General features: G+C 45.3%; 1 protein-coding gene and 1 pseudogene across 3 annotated transcripts in view; both read right to left on the reverse strand.

Moving 5' to 3' along the window:
* LOC101581730 (cocaine esterase-like) overlaps positions 1 to 6,789 on the reverse strand; it is a 321,818-nt gene that overhangs the window by 158,152 nt on the left and 156,877 nt on the right. The window lies entirely within an intron of this gene.
* Positions 1 to 6,789, reverse strand: part of LOC101586580 — a 58,101-nt pseudogene that overhangs the window by 32,343 nt on the left and 18,969 nt on the right.

Below are 6,789 nucleotides of genomic sequence, written 5' to 3' on the forward strand. Positions count from 1 at the left end.
TCTCTCTCTCTCCCCACCTGGGAGCTGACCTTGAGCCTAGTGCTTCATGGATGCTGGACAGTTGTTCTAACACTCATTTACACATATAGATTCCTTTTAATCTTCTTATAGAAAGTATTCCTCCCAATGCCAGCTGACCACACTCTGATATTCCTAGGTAGGCTAGAGCCCTCATTGACATTGACTAATGTTCATATACACAGAAACTCAGATGTGGGGATTGGAAGTAGGATCAAATTCAAAAGGCTCAGTCTCTGCATTCATTTTGTCAGCATTTTGAAGATGCACGGTGGCATTAGCATAAGGTTATTCCTAGGCTTGTGTTGTGGTTAGAACAAGACATTGAACTTAAATTTACTCCAAATTTGCACCCTGAGTCTTCACTCTCACTGGTACCCTGTTTATGCATGATCTTTGTCTAACTCACAGCCCATCAAGGCACAGGCCACATGCTCTGGGGGGAGCTGAGATAGAGCTCAGACATTCAGAAAGTCCACAGTGTTGTGGAGGCCTGGGCTCACTCCTGAATCCCAGAAAGTCACATGCTGGGGTTTCTAAGAGAATCATTGGTTGTAAGTGTTGACACTCTTCACTGTGTCTGCACCCATTCAGTCCTGCACAGGGAGGAACACCCCAGAGGCACTGCATGCATCGATGGAGGTTAGTTTCTCATAGAACAGTAATGAGGTGGCCCTCATTCAAAGGCCAGACACTCAGGGAACCTCATCTCTATACATCTCTAATTTTAAGAATATATGTGTTCCTTGGTTAATGGCACAGTGACCTGGGAGGATAGGGTCTCAAAATATCCTCCATGCCACCCTCCTCAGGGCTCAATATTATCTACTTCTCAGTTGAGGGCTCCTAAAAGTTCACAGAGACAATCCTAACCTTTCTCAGAGACATCACCTCTGGTAACAGAGAACACTTAGCATAACAAATGTGCCTCTGCTTTCTGCTTCAGCACAGGGGAATAATATCTTTTGGATGCTAAGTCCTTAGCATGGTGCCTGGTAAAGTTTCTCCATACTCTGGAGCCTCAGAATGTATATATATATATATATATATATATATATATATATGAAATATTTGCAGTTTGAAGGAAAACATATTTTTGGCATGGTGGCATATCCCATCTCTCACATCACTTCTGAGTTCAGTTGCTTCATGGAGCACAAACCACATTGAGCCTAGTGATAGCTTGAGAAAGTGAGTTCCCAGGAAGGTGTGGATCCCCACATTAGTATCCTTCACATAGATGAGGCTGCCCCATACCTGCCCCTTAGGAATGGTCCAGCTAGGTCTGGCAGAGTCCTGGGCTTCAGGAGGAAAATGCACAACAGCATTGGGACTTCTAGACAGCTGCCTCACCCACTGTGAGTGTTGTTACCTCCTGCCATTCTCTGCTCAGCACTGTCAAGGGACCCTGATCTGCAAATCCAGGTTTCCCATACTTCCTGACTTTCCTACTCAGTCCCTATCCCTTTCACTGGGCTCATCCCCAACTTGTCCCAACAGGCCCACTCAAGCTACTTGGCACTTGGCACCATCACTCAAGCTAGGAGCATGCAGCAAAGGGTCTCAGGAGCTGAGTGGGAGAGAACTCTTTGTATGAACCCTGTGCAAAACAGGGAGGACTGTAGGTATCAACAAAAAAGCCTTCGTTTCTCAAGGATCTCATTCAGCAGGTGGCATAAAGAAAGTGTCCTCCATGCAAGCAGTGATGATGCAAGGAGAGGTAGGAGAGACCTGCAGCTGTGACCAGACCGTAAAATACCCAGCCTACCTGTAGCTGGAATCAGGAATGGAGGAAACAACTGAAAGTCACCTAACCATCCGGATAAAAGTTGATTGTTCATAAATTGGCTCTTGTGAAGGGAGGTGAGTGGTAAACACGTTGTCTCTGGTCACTTTTCCATACCTCAGGCCAGGCCCACCCCTCAGTACTGTGTGCCCCTGTGTCAGCACTGATCCATGACACAGACAAGTTTCCTGTCAAGCTCAGGGTGCTCTTGCCCTTGTCATCTCCACCACTCTTTCCTCTTTGTTGGCTTTTTCTCTGACATACTCAAGCTCTTCCTCTACACAGTTGACAGGCCCAGAAATGGTCCCTGTCACATCCCTGGGAGCCTTACTCTCGGAAGGAGAAGCAGGTGTCTTCAGCTTTGCAGAGAGCACATCCAACCCCATGGCTGTGGTCTGCTCATAGGCCAGTCTCTGTGCTGCTGCACTCACCGCAGGCAGCCCAGCAAAACCTTGCTGAGGCTGGAGTTTGGACCTGGCAGAGAGCAAGTGGACAGCGGGGTGGACAGGGCAAGGGGCTGCTGCTAGGGAGTGGCACTGAGTGAGTGAGCAGCCATCCCTGGAAGCCCGTCCCAGAGCATGACTGCCTCTTCTCTGCCATACCTGTTTTTGGCTTCCTTCCAATGGACCACATCCTGCAGACTCTGTGCAATACCACAAACTCTCTCCTCAGACCTGGATATTATGTCTGCTCACTTTGCAGCTGCAGATCCATAGAGAGTGACGGAGGTGAAGAGCGGAGAGTTAGAACTATAAATGTGGCAGGACTGCACTGAGGAGGTATAGGAGTGTTTCAATCACGTTCCCAGTCACATTACCTGACATTTACAATATGAAGAGGGAGATGTTTACTTTGACTCACACATTCAGAAATTTTAGTCCAAGCTCAGTGGCTCCAATGCAGAAACAGCCTGGGCAGAGAAAAGCTGCCCATGAAATGGTGCCCATAAAGCAGAAAAAGAAGGTAGGAGCTCAGGAGGGCTCAAGTTATGCTCCCGGTGACCACACCCATTTTCCTAATAGTAAGTCAGCTCTGGCACCCCCATGATGCCACAACTTTGTAAACACATGAGGCTTTGAGTGGGGGGGATACCCCAGATCAAAAGCATAACAAGAAGGATCTCCATAGATGGTAAATTGGGTTGAACTTGAATGGAGCTCAAGGGAGCAGCCTGAGACAAGGAAAGAAAGCGTGACTGCAACATCCACACTCTGCACAGGTGGCAGGCTCACTGTGCCAAGCTCTTCCTGCCTGGCAGACTCATAGTACACTGAGTCCTTTTCTAAAGCCCTTATAGTCCTGCTGGGAATATTTCTGTGGACCACTCTGTGTTCCATTATGGGTGTTTTACTGAACAACTCCGGAGATTCTACCCTTCTATAGGGCTCACCTTTCTACTCACTCACCCTTCTACCCACCCCCACCTGTGGTTTCCATTGTGCTCTATCCCAAATGATGAAGGATACTGTCAGTTATCCATCTGATAATCATTTAACAGAATATGTTGGTTCCAGTGCTGTTGACCTGGTTAGACTCTGCCAGAGATATGGCATCTCCAGGGGATAGATTCATTTCCAGAAGATTCTGACATGGTGATTCCTACCAACATAAAGCAAAGACACAAGGAGGCAGCAGTCTCACTTCTTAGAGAAAGTGGTTTGAGCTCAACATCATACAGCCTCCATTGCCCACTGACCACCAGCCTATATAGGCCACTATAGTCCTCTTTATTAGCCTATAGTGCCATTGGACTTACCCAAATAACCCATTTTGGCAAGCTCTAGGAGTGACTATACTCTGGGTTAGTTGGAGTAGTCAACACAGAGCAGGGAATAGGGCTTCACGACTTCTACCTAATGAGCAAGGCCAGCTGTAGGTTCAATGACCCCTATCCAACTCCTGCTCAAATCTATTACTCCCAACTCTTGGATGATCAGATGCTCTCTCTTTAAATCTCTTTGCCAATTAATAGCTGTTATGAGTGCGGAGAGATTCCAAGCTCCTCCCAGTTCAGAGTCTGGGTACCAATTCCTAGATGATAGCCAGACAACACAATGCTCTTTGTTAATCCCTGAACTGTTGTCTGTGACTGCTGCAGTAAAAGTTCCCAAGTGCTCTCAAACTATAGCATCTTTTTTTGTTTTGTTTTGTTTTTTTTGATATAGTATCATTTTAATAAAGCATTGATGATGGTCAAAGTAAAAATGTAGAATACAGAAGCATCTTGGGAGCATTGGGGAGGATTGGTGTTTTAAAACTTAAATATGTATAGTGATGAACAAAAAGGAAGACAGAAATGGAAAGGTGCAAACACAGGGAAATAAAAGGAAAGAAAGAAAGAGAAACAGAAAGAAAAGGGAATACACAATTCTTCATCTTTTAATCAAAATTCAGGATACAATGTTTTTAAGTTTAAATTTAATGAATGATGGGAAGGTGGACTTTCTCCTTGAAAAACAAGTGCTTTCTTAGGACCACCACAGGGAGCCCTGCCCCATCCTTGTTAAAGCCCAGAAAGTTTATATTTGTAATTCCATAGAAAATTATTGGAATTCTGGTGAACTAATTTCAATTGACCACTTCTAGTGCAACCCATGGCATAAATAAAAACACAATAATATATCTAAACTGGTAGGGAATTGAAGGAGTCCTGAATTCAATCATGATGATGACTATCTAGAACAAAGACCTTGACCCAGGACTGAACCTAGATTTTATTCATTTCTGAAGATGGGAGTGGCTTGAGGATGAATGACTGTGCAAGTGGAGGGAAGCATGTGAGTGCCAGAGCTGGGCTAGGTAGGAGGACCAAAATCACCTCTGCAATATGCAGAGAAGGATATGCAGAAAGAATAATCTGCACAACACAATTGAGATAGTGTCTAATATTTTGGGGTCACTCTAATGTGTAATCTTTCAAGCCCTGGGAAGTCATAACTTCTGTCTTAAGGCTTGATCCAAGCCCGCAGTGTGGAGCATTGGCTTTCCATTCCACCTCACCTCAGCTCACACAAGGGAACAATGGGGGTCCAGGGAAACACTGCCTGCCATCTTCAAAGACTACCATCAGCACCTCTGCTGTACCAATGTGTGTTTTTTAAGCCAATGGAAGAAATAAGGAAAAGACTAGCAAAATGGAGGCAATTGCTCCTCTTGCAAGGAGAGTTGCCCAGGTAGTCCTGCATGGATGAGTGTGGGAGAGGTAGGGCAATTGGGAGGTTGGGGTACCCAAGATTGGGATAAACGATGAAGCCATTTAATGACAAAGAGAAAATACTTAAGGAAACAAAGAGGTAGATGGATTATAGTGTGGTACCTTTGTACAAGGGGACAAAAATGCATGACAAGTTTTTATTGGAGGGGCCAAAAAACATTTAGGGACAACAATGAGGTGACAAAGAAAATTAATCACAAGATGACAGAAAATTGGGGAGGGGCCATTAAGAAGTCAGGAGGATAAAAGGGGAATTCTGATATGTAGGAGAACATCTTGTGAATGGAAAGCCTCTCAGGGAGACACGGGACAGGACTAGCTCCTGATAGACACATGTGGATCTTCTAAATTCCAATCCCACTTGGAATAAATCCCTCAGAGCTCAAACTCTATGCAGACCCACAGTGATTATGAAGGTGTGGCCCTCACAGTGTGTGCAGGCTCAATGAAAATAGCAGCAGACTTAGGGGTAAAGGCCACAGAGGGCCTGCCTGGTTCTCCTGGGCTGCCCCCAACTCACGAGGCAGAGTCTCTGTCCAGAACTTCAGCCTAGAGGCCTTCAGGGCACGGCCCACGGAAGGCTGGAGGTCCAGCTGTAGGTACTGCTCCTCCTGGTCCAGTGCAGGCCAATAGGGAAAGTCCTTGCCATTGGGGTTCCTGTGGACACAGTCAGCTTAGTGCCTGACCTCAGTCAAGCTCAGTAACCAAGGAGGTCTGTGGATGGATCACTGATAAGAACTATTCCAGGTACAGGAAAGAGAAGATTTCCCACTGGTAGCCCCTTCATATAAGCAGGTCACCTGGATCAAAAGTACTTCACTTTCTCCCTCATTCTTAGACACAGGATGAACTGAACAACCTCACTGTAGCATACCTTCCAGGTCAGCAAGAAAGGGATGAGTGACTTGTTCTGACAAAGCAAATGCCTCTCTGTGACATTCTAAGTACTGCGGTTGGGAGGTTGTTATCATGTGATTTAGGAAACTCTATGCTTTTGAGCTCAACACAAACATGAGAAGCTTCCCACAGGTCCAAGTATCTGGGAGGACTAGAGGTAGGGGCATCACCTCACCCATTTCTGGCAAAGTTGGCCCAATACTTCATCATCCTCTTGCTTAGCAACTTCTCCTCCTCGGTGAAGTTATCTGTAGAAAAGAAGAGGACAGGAGCCTGATGTCTGGTAGACACTTACCCTGTTGTTCTTCATGCACTGTATTCAACACCAGCTGAAGCTTGATCCTTTTACCAAAGCCTGATCTCACCTCCCCCACATATGCTGTAGCAGACCCTCCACAGCCCTAACTTGTCCTTCTTCATTCCAACATTTGTCAGTTGAAATGATGACAGGGTCCCTCCTGCTCTAGAAGTCCCATTCTTTCTTCTTACACAGGAGAATTGTTCAAGAAATAAATCTGAATTTGAGACTTCTCCAATCCTGTGCACTGATGCTGGACATAATGCTTTGGTGGGGACAGTTGGAGGTAAGAACACAAGCAGGAGCGAAAGGGTTTTCATTCTAATCAGAGAACAAGCCTTTGAGCTCTCAGATGATGGACATGGTCTTTTCCCATCCTTAAGCCTCAGCTTCCTCATCTAGACTATAGGGAACATTGGAAGCTTGAAATTGCTCACATATATGGGAACAAGGCAAGGCTAGTCCAAGAATGAAGAGTGCCTAAAGCAATCAAGCTGTTTCTTTTGTTTGTTTGTTTTTCTAATTTTTACATTTCATTTTGAACAGTAATTTTTATTTTATTTTATTTTATTTTTT

Source organism: Octodon degus, unplaced genomic scaffold, assembly GCF_000260255.1.
Source record: "Octodon degus isolate 3935 unplaced genomic scaffold, OctDeg1.0 scaffold00011, whole genome shotgun sequence".
Taxonomy (NCBI): Eukaryota; Metazoa; Chordata; class Mammalia; order Rodentia; family Octodontidae; genus Octodon; species Octodon degus.